Below are 20,012 nucleotides of genomic sequence, written 5' to 3'. Positions count from 1 at the left end.
GGACGAGCCCATGAGATTTCTTTCCAGCAGGATGGGGCACCTGGTTAGCTGGGAGGGTTAGGGTGAGGTGCACATCGTGCATATGTGGTATGAAATTACCTCAATCAAATTTTTCCCAACCGTTGGATTGGCAGGTCATTGCCAACACTTCTGTGGCCACCGTGCAGTCCTGAAGTGAGCACTTGTGACAATGCTATGTGGGGGTATGACAAAGCTAAAGTTGCAGAACATCACATGGTATCTGTTGAATTGAAACAACGCATTGAGGAAGCATTTGGCACCATTACATGTTTTGTATTTTGCGTCGGTTTTCACACCGCGTGTGGAGAAAAATATATTGTGGCTTGACAATGGTGGATGTCATACACATGCACTCCATCCATCCATCCATCGGGACCATACTCTGTGCAGAGCGTTGGTGCTGCCGAAGCAGTCTCCTGGGCTATTGGGCACAATCCTGTATGGGTCGACACTCCGTTACAGTATACCAGCAAGCTGGCACTCATTTTGCCAACCTCGGAAGGATGACGGGCAGAGTCAACCCCACCTGGTATTAATTCAACAGCAGAGGGGGATTTGAACTCAGGATCCTTGGATCCCAAGCCCACCACCCGAACCATTAAGCCAACACCAGGCATATACAGATGCACTCGATGTTTAAGAAGATACTGTAATTATTGTGTTTCTGTAATATTTTATTATTACCCCTGCCACCGAAGGTGAAGGAGGTTATGTTTCACACTTTTCTGTCTGTTTGTTTGTTTGTGTACAGGATACCGTAAAAAGCTGTGGACAGATTCGGGTGAAATTTTGTGGACAGGTTCGGTGTGTGACGAGGACGAACTGATTTGATTTTGGTGAAGATCCGGATCCAGATCTGGATGCAAGATTTATTTAAGTTTTTAAAATGATTTTTCACCATTGAGAGATCGAGTCAAAACCGATATAGTACTGTATAGCATGAGATTTCAAAAATATATTGATTGGGCCCGATATGTTCTCGTGGATCAGGCATTACGTGGCAGAGGTACGCGCTCTTCCGATTGCCCTTCTCGTTACTCCTATTATGATGTATTACTGTTATTACTGTAATATGTTATTACTCATGGGGCTTATGGCTCACCCTGGTAGATGGTATAAACAAATCTTGTAAAAGCAGCTAAAACCATGTTCTGGGACTTATCACTCACCCTGTAGTTTCACTCTTCCCCCATGTGTAGGATAATAAATATACCACTTCTTAACAAGTATCTACTGTGAAAACAAGTGATAATTGCAACAAGCGCAATTGTCTTGAGGAAACCAAATTTGTACTCCTTAGGTCATGAGTTCAAATGAGGGTGAAGACATGAGTTGCATTAAGGATTTGGATTGTAAGCTGGGATTTGAGATAGTCTTCGATAAGTTACCGTATCACGATGAGAGTACCATGTAAAAATCCAGGAGACTCATAAATAACCATCTTGGAAGGGGTAATCTGCCTGCCCTTCGTGGTCTGGTCCACACGTGACACTGGTCCACACAGTGGTTGACTGTTATTAAATGTCCTTCAGATGACGAGGAATGGCACTGAAATGGTACCAACCACACTTCATTTAAAAATAAATAAATTATGCAATTTTTGAGGCTCGTGGAAAAATTAAATGAATCCAAAGATGAAATATAGCAAAAGCAAACATTGGGATGACATTTAGCAGATGCATCACAGCACAAGGAGAGGGAATTCCAAGAGAAGTGTGAGAACACCATCTCAGTGGGTGGAGGAAACCTCAGTTATGGAAATAGGAGAGATCATGAGGCAGAAATTTGTAGAAGATTTAACATCCTATCGGGAAGAATTTGAGACAGTGGACTCATTGAGACAGTTCCACAGACAAAAAGAGGGGTAAGGAAGTATGGTGGTTCGTGGTGAGTTTTGAGTTAGAGAGGATCACATGGAAAGTGATTTTGGCTTGAATGCATCTTACCTGGTGGGGCAGGGACTGCGACTTAACTGAATCAGGGAGATAAATAAAATTGGACCAGCAGTCAAGATAATGAGAGTCAAGGTGAAACAAAGTTGCAGACAAGGAAACTTCTGTAGTGAGCACAAATACATAATGTGTCTGGTAAAGCACTGTAGGCATGTTCTTAACTTTGACCTCCCGAAATAATTGAACAAGGAAAAACGAAGCTAATCTTATTTAATGTCGAGGTATTTACTTTTCTTGTACGACTGAAGGATAAAAGCGTAAAAACAACTTTTCCTTAATGTCCCAGTTCTGTTTTTCGAATCTGCAAATGGGACATTTTGAAATCCACAAATGATGCAACTGTCTCAAATCTCAATGAACTTCAACAACACGATGGATTCAGTTTGTCCTGTATACAACACGGTCCGACACTGCCATCTACAGAAAGGTATAATCGTACGTTCACCCAGTTCAACTCCACTACTTAGACACCATGTTAGATGGTAAGTTACCTCCGCCACCGATGGTGGATTGAGGTTATGTTTTCACCCCTATCTGTCTGTCTGTTTGTTTGTGAACAAACTATCTCAAAAAGCTGTGGGGTGTTTCAGACGAAATTTGGTGGAGAGTTTGAGCATGTGACAAAGCCGAAATGATTACATTTTGTTGAAATCCGAAAAATTTCAAAGTGATTTTTCACCTTGGTGAGGAGGAGAGAAAACGACATATAGCAGGATTTCTCAAAAAGTTGTGAACGGATTCGGATGAAACTTCGTGTGGGCAGGTTAGGTATGTAACAAGGAAGAATCGATTTGATTTTGGTGAAGATCCAGATCCAGATCCGAGAGTTTTTTTTTTAAGTGATTTGTCACCTTTCAGATATTGGGCTAAAACTATATACAGCAGAATATCTCAAAGAGTTGTGGATGGATTCGGAAGAAACTTGGTGGATGAGTTGGGTAGGTGACAAGAACAAGTCGCTTAAAATTTAGTTAAGGTCCGAATCCAGATCCAGCCGATCAGTGGGATACAAAACGCAAACTAATCAGCCTGGCGGAGGTATGCGCTCTACTTAGTGACCTCATTTATAGCGGTTTTGTAAGTCATCAATGTATTGTGTCATGTGCTAGCTGTGACACCAACTGTCCATAAATTTATCCACTTTCATCCAAACTGTACTTTCTGTGTTCCTCAACCTATGGTTTGAATTTGGAACGGTTATTTTTGGACACCCTGTATACGAATGAAAACAAATCCGAATCAAATCCTACCACTCAAAATACTCGAAAGTACCGATAAATATCACAGGAAGAGGTCGAAGAGCGAATTGGAAAGCGAATAGGTCGATTGATTGATTCTGGGTTATGACAAATTGCAGACAAGAGGAAGTGATGCCAACCGATGAGGATTTTAAAGGAATCGGTCCGTTGGGTAAAGCTCACGATGTCACTCAACCATTAGCGTAAGACTAGAGCGGTATCTTGCATATCGGATAGAGATCGCTACAGATCACTTTGTGTGTGAATCCGTGAGAGTGGAATGGAAGCGAAACATTGCATTCTTGAAATTGTTTGTACTTTTCGTCCGACATGGGGTTGCGGGTTTAAAGAAGGAACACGGGTCAAACCCACAATATGTGGGTCACTTGCCATGTCAGATATCGGATCTGGTGAACAAAATAAGTGTCAAAATCTGGAGTGAAATTCGAAAATTTTTAACAAATTTGCGATTTTGTTAAATTTTTTTTCGGTAATTACATACGCAGTTTGTTCTTTCTGTTTTGGTTGGTGTGCTTGCATTACAAAATATTCCTATAAATATACGATTAGAGTTCCTCCAATATATTTATACTCGGTAGTCTATGCAAGCGAAGAGGAATGTTTTTTGTTGCTGCAAGTGAAGAGGCTTTTTTTTTTTTTGCTTTACACCGTTTTGTGCAATTTGCTTTCACGGCAAAATATTAATATAACTAGAAGGGCACTCGGTAGAGCGCCTACCTCTGCAACGTAATGCCTGAAAAACGAGAACACATCGGGCCCAATACATTTTTTGAAATTTCCTGCTATACAGTACTATGATATCATTTTTGGCCCTATCTCTCAATGGTGAAGAATCACTTTGAAAATTAAATTATTCTCGTATCCAGATCCGGATTCAGATCCTCAATTTGAATTGAATCCATTTGAATTTGTCAATTGAATCAATTTGTCCTTGAATTTGTCCAAAATTGAATCAATTTGTCCTTGCGACACGCCCAACCTGACCACCAAATTTCACCCGGATCCGCCCGCAATTTTTTGAGAGATCCTGTACACAAACAGGCAGACAAACAGACAGAAAGGGGTGAAAACATAACCTCTTTCACCTTCGGTGGTGAAGGTAAATATACCAAAAGTTACTGCAATATATTAATAGTCAGTAGTTTATACAAGCGAAGAGGTATGTGAATAGCACACAAGGATGTGTTATAAATGGGAACAAAAGACTCTTCATGGGATGTGTGAATGCCTACTTGTTTGATAACGTGTGTGGGATGTGTGGCTTTCATGGGAATCCGAACTGAACTCGAGCTCGGGCCTGTGGTGCTGTAGAGGAGGTTATCTGGCCGTCTCATTAACTATGTGCTTCTGCAGTGTTGAAACCTCGGGAGCGGAGGTGCTGCGGCATCGAAGCCACGCAGGACATGCCACATTACAGTGTGGGTGTGGGTAAGTCCGTGCATGTGCGCGAATGAAAGGATGAGTATATCGCCAGTGTATGTGCACATTTAGCATGGACTGTGAGGATGTTGGAAGAGTGGGTGGCGGGGGGGGGGGGGGGGATGCATGCAGACAGACCTTTATCAAATAGATAGCATTTGTTTTCATTTATAAATACAACCGCCCGGTTTATGGAGAGCACAGTGGTTAAAAAGAAAACTGCTGTTTGGGCATGTTTTATCACCCTGGTAAGGCCCTGGTATGCGGCCTTCCCATTCCCTCCGCTCACTGCCTTCCAATTCCCTCCCTCCACACTGCCTTCGCATTCCCTCCCCTCACACTGCCTTCCCATCCCCCCCTCAAACTGCCTTACCATTCCCTCCGCTCACACTACCATCCCATTCCTTCCTCTCACACTGCCTTCCACTTCCTCCCCTCACACTATCTTCCCATTGCCCCCCTCAAACTGCCTTCCCATTCCCTCCCCTCACCCTTTCCACCCCCCTCTTCACACTGCCTTCTCATTCCCTCCCCTCACACTATCTTCCCATTCCCTCTCCTCACACTGCCTTCCCATTTCCTGTCCTCACATTGCCTTCCCATTCCTCCCTTCATACTGCCTTCCCATTCCCTCCCCTCACACTACCTTCCCATTCCTTCCTCTCACACTGCCTTCCTACTCCCTCCCCTCACACTGCCTTCCCATTCCTTCCTCTCACACTGCTTTCCCCTTCCTTCGTCTCACACTGCCTTACCATTCACTGTCCTCACATTGCCTTCCCATTCACTCTCTTCATACTGCCTTCCCATTCCCTCCCTTCACACTGCCTTCCCATTCCCGCCCTTCACACTGCCTTCCCATTCCCTCCCTTCACACTGCCTTCCCAATTCCCTCCCTTCACACTGCCTTCCCATTCCACACCCTCACACTGCCTTCCCACTACCTCCCCTTGCACTACCTTACAATTCCCTGTCCTCACAATGCCTTCCCATTCCTCCCTTCATACTGCCTTCCCATATCCTCCCCTCACACTGCCTTCCCATTCCCTCCCCTCACACTAACTTCCCCTTCCTTCCTCTCACACTGCCTTCCCATTCCCTCCCCTCACACTGCCTTTGCATTCCCTCCCTTCTCACTGCTTTCCCATTCCCTCCCTTCACACTGCCTTCCCATTCCATACCCTCACACTGCCTTCCCACTACTTCCCCTTGCACTACCTTCCCATTCCCTCCCTTCACACTGCCTTCCCATTCCTTCCTCTCACACTGCCTTCCCCTTCCCCCCTCCCACTGCCTTCCCATTCCCTCCCTTCACACTGCCTTCCCATTCCCTCCCTTCACACTGCCTTCCCATTCCATACCCTCACACTGCCTTCCCATTCCATACCCTCACACTTCCTTCCCACTACCTCCCCTTGCACTACCTTCCCATTCCCTCCCTTCACACTGCCTTCCCATTCCTTCCTCTCACACTGCCTTCCCATTCGCTCCTCTCACACTGCCTTCCCATTCCCTCCCTTCACACTGCCTTCCCATTCCCTCCCTTCACACTGCCTTCCCATTCATACCCTCACACTGCCTTCCCACTACCTCCCCTCACACTACCTTCCCATTCCCTCCCTTCACACTGCCTTCCCATTCCTTCCTCTCACACTGCCTTCCCATTCCCTCCCCTCACACTGCCTTCCCATTCCCTGTCCTCACACTGCCTTCCCATTCCCTGTCCTCACACTGACTTCCCACTCCCTCCCCTCACACTGCCTTTGCATTCCCTCCCTTCACACTGCCTTCCCATTCATTCCTCTCACACTGCCTTCCCATTCCCTCCCATCACACTGCCTTCCCATTCCCTCCCTTCACACTGCCTTCCCATTCATACCCTCACACTGCCTTCCCACTACCTCCCCTTGCACTACATTCCCATTCCCTTCCTTCACACTGGCTTCCCATTCTTTCCTCTCACACTGCCTTCCCATTCCCGCTACTCACACTGCCTTCCCATTCCGTCCTCACACTGCCTTCCCATATCCTTCCCTCACACTGCCTTCCCATTCCTTCCCCTCACACTACCTTCCCATTCCTTCCCCTCACACTACCTTCCCATTCCTTCCTCTCACACTGCCTTCCCATTCCCTCCCTTCACACTGCCTTCCCATTCCCTCCATTCACACTGCCTTCCCATTCCTTCCTCTCACACTGCCTTCCCATTCCTTCCTCTCATACTGCCTTCCCACTACCTCCCCCTTCCCTCATGCTACTTCTTTTCCCTCCCCTCATGCTATCCTCCTCCCAAAGCCCCTCCTCCACCTCCAAAGACAAGGACTCCCCAGAGGTCGAGGAGAGGAAGAGGTGTCAAAGAATGTGAGAATTGACCAAAGGAAAGGTTTTTTTTTTGGTTTTTTTTTAAGCAGTCGGAACTGCTGCTCGGATGAATTCAGTTTTTATAAAACAATGAATCGCCAGATCACGGCAGGATAGCGAAGAAGTATGCATGCTCAGCTATAAATTGTCATCGCGGTGTTTCACAGGCAGGGTAATTCATCAATTTCACAGGCAGTGGCGTCTCAGATGGACGTTCAGCTGGGCATCATATCTGACGGAATTCTCCCCTAGCTCCCAACTCCCTCTCACCCCTATCCCTCTCTCTCCCACCCCTTCCTTCCTTCCATATAAATGCTGCTTCATCAGGATGAAGATAACCTCACTGTAGTTGCAGCCGTGGAACAGCACCGATACAACCATGATACTAGTACACTGGTACTCATTTTGCCGACCTCGGAAGGATGACAGGCTGAGTCAACTCCACCTGGTGTTAATTGTGAGGCCAACGGGGCTTAAACTCAAGGCGTTATGATCACAAGGAGATAGGGACCATACTATGTGTAGAGCGTTGGTGCTGCTTAAGCAGTCTCCTTGGCTATTGGGCACAATCCTGGACAGGTCACCACACCGACACAGTATAAATGCTGCTTCATCAGGATGAAGATTACCACACTGCAGTTGCAGCCATGGAACAGCACCGATACATCCATTATACCAGTACACTGCTACCACTCCTACACAGTATACCAGTATGTTGACAATCATTTTGCCGATCTCGGAAGGATGACAGGCCAAGTTAACCCCACCTGGTATTAATTCAACAGCTGAGCGGGATTTGAACTCAGGACCCTAGGATCCAAAGCTCGCCACCCAAACCATTAAGCCAACACCACGCTTTGAACACCAAGCTTTGAACACCAGGCTTTGAACACCAGGCTTCTCCCTCTCTCTCCGACTCCTCTCACCCCTATCTCTCTCTCCGACCCCTCTCCATCTCTCCCTCTCCATCTCCCCTCCCCTCCATCTTCTCTCCCTCCCTTCCATCCCTCCTCAATCCCTCCTCTATCCTCCACCTCCCTCCTCTCTCCCTCTTTCTCCCCCCCCCCCCCACCAATACTCCCATTGGCGAATTGATGGGTTGAATTTGTGAGTTGAAAATAATTCCAAACTGGAAATTACTGCTTTTAGGAATGTCATAAAGGACACATACAACAGGCACTAAGAACTAATTGAATGTGTTAAATAAGGAGTGAAAGACGCTGCACCAACGGTAGTAAACTTTTGAAAAATAGTTTTGTTCTCCACCCATCAAAATCTTTATATTCATTTCAATTTATTTATATATTTGAACACTGTTGAACACAAATCGCCTTAGTCGCACTTTCAAAAAACTTCCGTTTAGCAGTAGTTGGACAAAATATTATGGGATTTTACATCATCTCGGCCAATCAAATTTTCCGCTCGCAGACCCTGCCCATAGTTCTATAAGAAAGTTGGTTCACACCATAATCTTGTTCTCTCATCCAGGCATAGTGCTGTAAAATTGAATGCAGCGTTGATTAAAGAAGGTTTTAAGCTGGCTGGCATCACTGCTTGCACTTGTGGATACAAACATTTTTGTTTGACTTGTATGAAACCTTGAAATGTTAGATGGAATGAGGTGAAAACTGATGGTTGTCCTTGGATTGTGCACGGGAGGGTTTCGATGGAACCCCAAAATTCAGTTCCTGGGGTTCGAGATGTGGGGGAGCACCACAATTCTCCCTTTGTTTACCTCCACCACTGAAGGTGGACAGAGGTATGTTTTCACCCCTGTTTGTCTGTGAGCAGGATATCTCAAAACGTTGTGGATGGATTTGGACGGAACTTGGTGGACTGGTTTGTTGTGTGGCAAGGATAAATAAATGTGATTAGATTTTGGTGAAGATCCGAATCTGGATTTGGCTACTGGAATTTTTTTAAGTGATCCAATGCACCATTGAGAGATCGGGTCAAAAACTATATATAGCATAATATCTCAAAAAAATGGGGATGGATTCAGATGAAACTTGGAAGACAGATTGAGTTTGTGACAAGGACGAATCGATTCAAATTTAGTGAAGATCGGAATCTGGATACGAAATTTAAAAACACTTTACCAAAGACTATCAAATTTAATCCACAGGTGGGCAATGAACCTTGGACGACCCCATTAACTTTTGGGTCCAATTGGATCAAAGATCAAGGTCACGAAAAGATCAAAATCATTTTTCGCTCATAACTTCGTCAAAAATGATCTGATTTACTTCAAACTAAGCTTATAATGAACCTTATTCTATTTGTCACTTATAATCCTACCCATTCCTAAAGTGAAAAATGCATATTTGTGAAGATTGGTAGGGTCCAAAGTTTTGGGGGTCATGGTCATCGGTCAAAATTACAAATTTTCCATAAAAACTAAAACATGGTTCCGAAAATACAACTTTACGGGAAAATGGATGGCTCAAACACTGTCAAATTGTATCCACAGGTGGGTAATGAACCTTGGACGACCCCATTAACTTTTGGGTCCAATTAGGTCAAAGGTCAAGGTCAGGTCACGCAAAGGTCAAAATCGTTTTTTGCTCATAACTTCGTCAAAAATGGTTTAATTGACTTCAAACTAAGACTAAAATATTCCTTATTCTATTCCTTAAAATCAACATTCAGGTTAAGGATGTATCAAAATTAAATTTGATCCCAAAAATAACTTCATGCCTTAAATGGGCAGGATTTGTTGTGCCTGGCACCACTTGTTATAATTATTTTTAAAGAATATCATTATCACATCTATCACAATGTTTTGTTTCTTGGTCAAGTGAAGATATTTGTCTGAAAAGATTGAATGTGTGTTTGTTGGTTTGAAGGTGTTTTTTTTATAACATTTATATTCATGATTACAAACATCACAGTATGTTGTATTCACCATATTTATACAACAAAACTTTGCTTAAAATAAAATTTTCTTGATGAAAATATTGTTTAATATATAGGTGAATCTGTGCTTTAAACCATTTTATCCTCCAACTTTTTTCACTTAATGAATACAATGTATCAAGACACAAAAGACAAGTTTCAATCAATCTCTTCATTTGTAAAAGATACTGAGAAATATATCGAGGATGTAAAATTGAATAATGATAAATATAACAACTATTGGATAAAAACAATTATGATAAATAATATGAGTTCTTCAATTTCCTTCAGTGGAAGGGCTTTTAGCATATCTGGAAGAACATCAATTAAAGTAGCTCTAACAAAAGTTTCTCCTCTCCTTCTTATATTCAAAACTAGAAAAAATGAAACAAGAAAAAGTATCAAAAAATAAAAACCTAATGGATGAAGCTTTAGAAAGAAAAGATAAGACCATCTATAATATGCAAGGATAAATTTGTATTTTTTTCAACAACCCTGAAGACGTAAATCCTGATGAAATAAAGGATGTTAATATATCAGGTGAAATGACATTTCGTTCAATAGGAGTTAAGGATCATTTTAAAATTACCTTCAATATAAAAAATGGAGTAGTTGAATCTGTAAATGAAAAAAGTATATAGGTATAGATGGTAATGTTTTTTTTCTGCGAATTAAATACGAGTCATTATTCAACTGAAGATTTTGAAGATTATGAGAGTGATGATAGTATTTCTGTTGGAACAGAAGACAATTATGATACCGAGAGTTTGTGTTCAAACGATAGTTATGAAAGTAGTTTTATAGATGATTGTGAAAGCACCAATGAAAGTACCGAAGATGATACGGAAGATGAATTTTATTTGAAGTAAAGTTTTACTTTATAAATATGAATAGTTTACTAGATTTTGAGCCTCTTGAATTTCCTGATTCTCCAGATGACAAATTTGAGAATTGTCCTGCATGTGAAAGGCGGGTATTAAACACAGAGTCAAAAGCCAATAAACAATGTATGTTCTGTGATTATCTTCTAATTAATGACAATAAAAAATATAAAAGGAATATAATTCTTTTAGATTTACTTTACAAGATTTATTAGAGAAATGAGTGTAAAGTATGAGGGTGATAACACACCTTTTCTTACAATGGAAGAAACTGAACATATTAGAGAAATGTTCAAAGCATTGTTGTTATATATTATTCACGATTGTCATTTTCAGGGAAATATCAACAAAACATATTGTATAAATAAAATAATGGATTATCTTGAAATTAAACCTGAACTTAGGATAAAATATAGAGTTTCTAAAAAAAAGCAAATAATAAATTAAATAACCTGTTTTCCAAATATATAAATGAATGATTTTTTACCCATTTGGGAAAATAAGATAAAATTTAACAACCATAAAAATCTTCCAAATTCGTGAAGATGTCTCATAGTTGGTTCAAGCGGGTTTGGAAAAACCTGTTTACTTTTGAAGATGCCCCTTACTCCCAACTTTTTGGATTATGATAATTTAATAATTTTCACAAAGTCGAGTTTTCAACCTGAGTATCAACTACTCTCACAAGGTTTTAATGCTATTCTTCAAAAATAAGATATAATTGGTTTATTGAAACTTCAAAACAAACAAAATGATTACAACATTGACGATACAATACAACCATTTTGTGATACACAGAGATATAAAAAGAAATCAAAGCCGATAACTTGTATTCTTAGTGATAATACGGATGATATACCTTCTCCCCAAGATTTGGATAAATCAAAAAAGAACGTTATCTTTGATGATTGTGTTAATGAGAGAAACCAAACGGTAATGGATAGCTCCTACACAAGAGGGAGACATTCTTCTTGTAATTGTATTTATCTTAGTCAATCATAGTTTCAACTCCCTCATCGTTCAATAAGAAACAATGCTAATACTTTTATTTTATTCAAGTTAAATTCAATACATTTCAACAATTTTTGGAGAGACAATTGTTCTACATAATTTAGTAACAAGGAATTTGGGGATGATATGAAGCACACGACTGAAAAATATAAATATATTGTTGTGAAACAAGATGAGATATTAAAAGATATATTTTTTATTTTATAAACAATTACATATATAAATGACAACGATTATTATAAATCTTGTGGGTAAATCTGCTTCTGGAAAAAAAACTTTCATAAATCAAGGTTCTTGTATAGTACAAATGAGAATATTTTAAATTTGCTTAAGAAACACCCTGTGCTACACATTGTATCTACAACAATGAGAGCAATAAGACCTGGAGAAGTAGAAGGTGAAAATTATTACGATATTTCAGAAGAGGAAAATATGCGATTCAGGAATGAAGGTCAAATATTTGAGGAGGTTTCTCTTGGTTCAACAAAATATTCACATTGTAAAAGTGAGTTAAAGAAACTAAAATCTGGTGATCTTGGGATATTAGATACTAATCCAGAAGGAATGAGACAAATTATTAAACATCTGAGTGGTAATGGGGTGAAGATTTTATCATTCGGTTTTGATGTTGTTGAAGAAACTCAACGCAAACGTATGAAAAGCAGAGATACGAGTATTAGTGAAGAAGAAATTATAACTCGTATTAATGTTCATAAATAATTTGATGAAATATTTAAAGAAAAGGATTTATTTGAACACATCTACTTTAATGATGAAGAAAAGGAAAATTTCCCTGTTGACCTTTATAATTCAGTGAATGATATTTTCCAATAAATAAATGGATGCGAAAGAAAGGGCAAGAAGATTTCAGAAGCATCAAGAGTTGGTTTCAAAAGTTGCAAAACAACTGGAAGACATAAAGAAGAAACGCAGACAGAAACTAACGGGTGAAGAAGCATTTGAAAGAAAACAAGATAAATTTTTTGAACCACTTTTAAAAACTTCCCAAGAAAAAATTATAGATGTTTCCACAGTTCCCAAAATAGAATATACTCCTAAAAACTTCAAATGTTAAAAGATTTCAGTTAAATGATGGAGGAAGAATTAGAGCATAGAGGAGAATTAGAATAGGATGATGAAGGATTATTTCAACAACTGGAAGAGATTAATCGACCCCCTGATTATATTGTGAATGCTCTTCAAAACAATGAATATTCAGCGGATTCAAAAACCAAAGCAGGACTCATTCCTACAGAACAACCAGCAATATTTCATCTTGTTCAAGAAAAGGGATTGATATTTAATGATGAATTATGGTTCTGGAGTTCTGCTCAACCACCTGTGAAACTAACTCCGAGATTAATGTTTCTTCTTACAAAAGATGGAAAACAAGGTTCAACTGTGAGGGATGAATCAAAGTATTTTGATAAACCATTGAATATGAAAAATAAGGATGATATATTATCTATTGAACTGCTGGACTCTCTTAATTATAGGGTTAGTCTATCTGGTAAAGGTAGGAAGAATGAGAAGGAGAAACATATTATTCAGCCTTTAAGTAGGCTTGGTTCAGGTGTAAGTTTTCTTCTAAATGACCCATCACAATTAGGTAATAGACTGTTATTGATGTTCGGTTGTAAGAAGGCTGGAAATAATTGTTTTAATGAAGCATCATCCATTTTAGACCAGTTGATGAACATGAAAATAATTAATAAATGTCAATACAAAGACATTTTATCCCATATTCAATAAGATGAGAAGCACAATCCTTAGTTTTAATTTCACAACAAGCGACCACACATCTTCATTCCCATATCCACTATAACTTGATGCAACAAAAGATTATGAGGTGTCTTTATTTTCCATGGATACTTATAATACCTAATTTAATATCACTGAGATAAATGACAAGTTTAGTTATAATCTGGGAAGTGGATACAAAACGATAAAAGTTTCACCCGGAGCATATGAGATTTCTCAAATATCTTCCGAAATTCCTCGTCTTATGAAAGAACAGAGTGATGTACCAAAAAATATTGTTATAGATATTCAAAAACATACTTCAAAATCAACGATTAAACTTAAAAATAACTACAAGATTGATTTCACAATTGATAATTCATTGAGAGAGTTATTGGGTTTCTCCTCAAAAAAGATTGAAACTAATGGGACGTTTTACAGTGACAATGTCATTCAAATATCCTCAGGCATAAATTCGGTATCTATTCACTGTGATTTTATTGATGGCGCTTATAATGATGGAATAAGAACAAATACAAAATTTTCATTCAGCGCATACTCAACCCCAATTGATTATAAATTCAATATGGAACCCAAAAATCTGGTTTATTTTCCTGTGTCAGGAAAAACCATACACAGAGTAAATTTTAGGATAACCGACCAAGATAATCGCATGATTTCTTTTCATAAAGAAATTATATCCATCAGAATTCACCTTCGTGAAGTTTTCCAATAAATAAATACGATGGTTATTGTGAGGAAACATGAGTTGGGAAAATATAAAATAATTACAGGGGAGGGGATGTTCCTTTCCCCATACTACAAGGGCGAAGGTATGTATCTTGGTAGAGGATACTAGAAACCTCAAAGACAAAGGGGTGTCGGACTTCAATTTAGAAAAAAAGGAGATGGGATAATTGATACTCTAATGGGTATTACATCGTTTTTGGCCCTATTTCTCAATGGTGAAGAATCATTAAAAAAAATTGTAGTACTCGAATCCGAATCTGGATCTTCACCAAAAACTAATTAGGTCGTCCTTCTCACACACCGAACCTGCACACGAAATTTCCATCGGATCCGTCCACAACTTTTTGAGATATCCTGCACACAAACAGAAAAACAAGCAGTCATAGACTGGTACTTTCAAAATTGTCAACTTGACCTCTGACCTTGTCGAATAAAAGCTGTCTTAAGAGAAGGTAGCGACGCAAACCAGAAGTTTCTACAATGATTCTGTACCAAACCATCAATAATCGAATGTTTGACCTCACTTTGACCTTTGACCAATTTTGACCAAATTCTAATCAGCGCTAGCCATCACCCTCCTGAATCACGTGGTGTAATTTGACATTTGTAGCTTCTTCCGTTCTAGAGTTATCGTGCCTACAAACAAACACACAAACACAACCACACAAACAAACACACAAACAAACACACAAACAAGCAGTCATAGACTGGTACTTACGAAATCGTCAACTTCACCTCTGACCTTGTCAAATAAAAGCTGTCTCTCGAGAAGGTAGCGACGCAAACCAGAAGGTTCTACGATGATTCTGTACAAAACCATCAAAAATCGAATGTTTGACCTCACTGTGACCTTGACCTTTGACCGATTTTGACCAAAATCTAATCAGCGCTTGCCATCACCCTCCTGAATCACGTGGTATAATTTGACTTTGGTAGCTTCTTCCGTTCTCGAGTTATCGTCCCTATAAACAAACACACAAACACACACACAAACAAACACACAAACAAACATGCAAACAGAGGACGGAAGTCATCAATATACTTACGAAATCTTTAGATTTCGTAAGTAACAAACACAGAAAGGGGTGAAAACATAACCTCCTTCACCTTCAGTGGTGGAGGTAATAAATACCTCAATTCTCTGCACAAAACTACATACATTGATTACAGAAGTGGAGGAATTGTCACACTATAGCATTCTACTCTCTGTGTTTGTTTTCATCCTATACACTCCTGAACCGCTTGACGGAATGATTTGAAAACTAGTTGTTGTGTTCGGGTTGTTCAGGGTAAGGTTTTAGATGCCAATAATAAAAAAACAAATCGTAGTCCCAAGGGTATAGAGTTGGGGTAGGACCCCAATTCTTTCAATGTAAATGTGTATTATGTAGCGCCACTTGGTGGAAGCCGACATATCATCATAAAATATGCCATATACATTAGAATATGGGAATTTACCCCTCCGAAACCACAAGGTCTTTGCTGGTGTAGTAAACTCTCTAACAAGAAAGGTAAAATGTTAAAATAGTGAATTGCATTGCTGGGTCCAGGACTCTGGACACAAATGATGTTGTGGAGCTATTGATTTCGAGTGTAGATTCATGGCCACAGTTGTGATCCACCATTCGAAAAGGTTCTGGCTTGAAAGGCTCGAAACCTCTATGATGAACAGAGTCCAGCTGATGATCCAGGCAGTCAGAATATCTTTCAAATGCATACAGGTTAATAAAGTTCTTCCTTTGGGTGGACAACTATTTCGAGGTTTGCAATTCCGGTAAGTTAAGTACAGCATGTTGTAGAATTAGTAGAATTGACAACATCCTTTAAATATTAACATAATACTTCAGGAAGGCCCTTACTGTTCAATAAATTATTACATTTGTGAGGAACATACTTGTGAAAAAAACAATGGGTGTGGCCTCCGTTTGAGAGTATGGCACAGATGTAACAGCCTTACTTTTGGACTGTCGAGTCTGGTTTCAATTCCTGATCTGAGTATTGTCACGTTGGTGCTTCACAGGCAGGATGTTGCAACACATCATGTGCTGCCCCTCAGATGGAATGTTAAGCTGGGTGACCCATCTGCGAGCGTTAGTTGGTGGACGTTAAAGATCCCATGGTTTCTTTCACAATGAGTCGGTAACTTATTGCTTGCACTCTGAACAAATTCCAAATTCTTACCCAAATCGGCTCCAGTCAAATGTCAGGTCTGATCAGCCATGTTATTTTCACATTCATTCAGTCTGTCAATGCTGACACAACGGAATGAAGCAGGACTGTCACAAATAGAGGATCACACAGAACCAATCTGTTAGTTAAGGGTAGATGCATGTAAAACCATTCCCCCAAACACACTCCCTGACTTCCCCCATGTTACCTCTGCCCAGTGCAGCTGAGTAAACAGGTAGCAGCTTTCTTGATCCCTTAGGCATGTTTTGTAAAACTGGCAACAGGATTGAGGCAAAGTTCTACATTCTGAACTTAAAGTTCCAAAACAGCCAGCATTAAGAGCACAACTGAAGACATTAATCCTCTACATTTGTGAAATCAAAAATAATCATATTGCAAACATTATAACGTCTACTACATGTTCAATCTTTATAACAGTATTATCTGCCAAGCTTCAAGTAATAAATATCCTTGTGCAGCAACTTAAACTTCTACAGCCAACCAACAACAGGGGAAAATTCAGAGAAATGATTGTAGAAACAATTTGTCATCTCAAAAAGGCATCAAATTGCTCGGTTTACTGACAGCAGGAAAATCAAAATGTTGCAGGCATCCTTTAACATCCACTGAAAGTGATGGGTCTCTGCAAGGTGGTGGGCCCTCATCTTGGTAATTTCCATATCTCAATTTGCTTCCTGGGAATCATTGGTGAGCAGGAATATCCTACATGCATGCTTGTAAAATGAGATATGAAGCACTGTGGTAGTTACTGTTGCCACAGTTTTATGGAAAACCACTGGGCACGTTGGTCCGATGGACCAAATTTTCATTGGTCTTCAAGGCCTTGTTGCAAACCCACCTGCTGTACTCCTTGGAGCATTCACTTGCCTTTTACCAAACCCACATGTGCTTGAGCCAGTGTGGGGATTATACGTTCATTTTTATTATTGCCAAATTATACTGCTATTATTATTGTTAATATTATTTGTATTAATTAATGTATGCTTTGTCAAAATGTTGTCATTATTTTTGTTATTTATTTTGTACTTAGAATTACATGCTGTGGAAGGACCTATTAAGCTGCTCCATACACCTTAACATGGCATGTGTTTAAAACATGGGAATTCTTCCAGGTTATTTGTAGTTAATTAGCCTAATCAACTGAAAAGATCATGACGATCATTTTGGTGCATCACATTCCACATAAGAAAGCTCCAGTAGAACTATGTTTAAAAAAAAACCCATCTCTCACACACACACACACACACACACACACACACACACACACACACACACACACACACACACACACACACACACACACACACACACACACACACACACCTCATCTATCTTCTATATATTACTAAAATTCTCATCTTGTATATATGTATTATGTATGTATATATGTATGTTCCCAAAATACAGCCAAAACGGTACACGATAGCGCAAAAAATTTAGCCATGGAGATAATGGCTGCAGGAATGAGCACACGAAGGCAGCTGCTGCATTTGCACTTGATGATGACTCTGACACTGAATGAGACACCAATCAGTGAAGTAGCCTTCATAAGGTTTACAAACCTGTTTTATATATATATATATATATATATATATATATATATATATATATATATATATATATATATATATATATATATATATATATATATATATATATATATATGTATATATATATATATGAACATTTGATTTACACAAGAATGTCTTCTTTTGTTCATGTTGTTAGCTGCTTTCATTGCATACTGTCGAATTGTTGAATCTGTATGAATAATAAGGTGATCTATAGTCTCAAAGTCAGAAGTGTTTTTTTTCTATCTATATGTATATTTATCTACATTTTCAATAATGGCGACTGCTAACTTGCATATTAATGAGCTAAATTTAAATGTTATTTAATTGCAAGTGGGTTTATCATGACCAGTGACCCTAAAAACATGGGTTTGGACACCTCAACCAGGCTGTTTGTATGCTTACTTTTGGAGACATTAAGAAAAATAGTAATTTTGACAATGGCCACCACTAATTTGAATTTAATGGGTTTCTATAAAAATGCTCAAGGGTGCCAGAGTGGCATCAATCGGAATATTCATTCAGATGGTCCGATGATCACAAAAATGCAGAAAAACATTGTGCGGACCCTAATGCACGCTTTTCTGGCCAACACTCGGACTAATTGTCGAACGCTGTAGTCCAAGCTATGCGGTATGTTTATGGTCGATGGTGACCTGGCAACAAATTATTCAACCAATTTGCACTGCTGACTTCTGGTTTATGGCCTTTTCATTATTAGCAAATCTTTTGTGTTGCCTGATACAGAGTTTATACTTTCAACGTAGAAATTTTTTTTTGGGAGGAAGCTTTTTGGCTGAATTGTTGCTGGAAGTCAACGCATACCTCTTACGTTGTTTTCCCTGTCTATGGATGTTCGTGAATCCAGACACTGACAATAATCTGTTGTTCAATGGCGGAATTGTTTGCATATCACCCATAGTTGCAATCACTCAGTTTGAAAAAAGGGAAAAAGCTAACGAATTAACGCTCTGCAAACAAAGGCAATGTCAGAATTTTTACAAGGGATGACGAGACAGTATGGCCACCCTGAAGATGAGGCATTTTATCCCAAGCTGATGGAGCTCAAAGGGTCTGTCCCTGAGTATAAGAAGTTACTTATCGCTTGTCTTGGAGGATTGCACACTGCATTTAACTTTTACAGAGTTCTCGGGTGGCATATGCAATATGCAGGACTCCTGTTTGTGCAACTTGTGGGTAGAATATGATATTCTGGGTGTGAGTGCTGCTCAGTGAATTAGAGCTGGCAAAGGATACGCTCGTGCTACAAAGGTCCACAAACTCTCACTTCAGCCTCTACAGAGGCTGCTGCTTCCACGATTCTACGATAATTTGGATGGCGTTGATCCTGATCTGAGAGCAGAGCTGAGTTCAGTCGAGCCATACATACCGAGAACAGATTGACATTTCAGATATTCTAATACTCCCAAGCATGCACAAGGACATCACCAGGGTGTTCCTTTTAACCAAACTCAGTGGCACAATGATTGGAGCATCCGCTATGAGTCTGAGAGTTCTGTGGTTCAATTCCAAGCCGAACTGAGTCAAACCAAATACTTTAAAATAGTGCATGCTGCTTCCTTGTTTATTGACGTTCAGTACTTGAATAATAATGTGTTGACAAATCCCAAGAGTTGGCATCCATAAGGAGCAGTAAATTCAAATTAACAGCACATGTATTTACTTTTTGATGAGCTCCTCCCAATAACATCAAAATCATCACAAATGTATACAATCACCCATTCATACCCAAGTTAGGTGGACCGCACTGAAAGTCATGAGCGTGTTTACTGCACACTAATACAAAGTTGCATGCAAGAAAACTGATATTATTAACAGTAACTGGACATACCACGTTACTTTTCTACAAAATCTCCACACACATTTCTGCCAGCGCAGCACGAGCTTAAAAATCCTGCTGCAACAGAACTCCGTTCCAACACTTCGCAACCAGATCCACAT

The 20,012-nt window shown here is 39.7% G+C and overlaps 1 protein-coding gene across 1 annotated transcript in view; it reads left to right on the top strand.

The window, feature by feature from the left end:
* The window catches only part of LOC147034992 (uncharacterized), a 178,339-nt gene that overhangs the window by 98,453 nt on the left and 59,874 nt on the right, over positions 1-20,012 (top strand). Inside the window, exon 3 of the mRNA XM_085892171.1 lies at positions 4,586-4,660. The gene's annotated coding sequence lies outside the window, so the exon portion shown is untranslated. The remainder of the gene's footprint in view (positions 1-4,585; positions 4,661-20,012) is intronic.

This window comes from Eptatretus burgeri, chromosome 1, assembly GCF_056783735.1.
Source record: "Eptatretus burgeri isolate ZD-2024b chromosome 1, Ebu_testis_v1, whole genome shotgun sequence".
In the NCBI taxonomy this organism is placed as follows: Eukaryota; Metazoa; Chordata; class Myxini; order Myxiniformes; family Myxinidae; genus Eptatretus; species Eptatretus burgeri.
The sequence above is the reverse complement of the archived record's forward strand: the minus strand, read 5'-3'. Positions and strand labels throughout refer to the sequence as shown.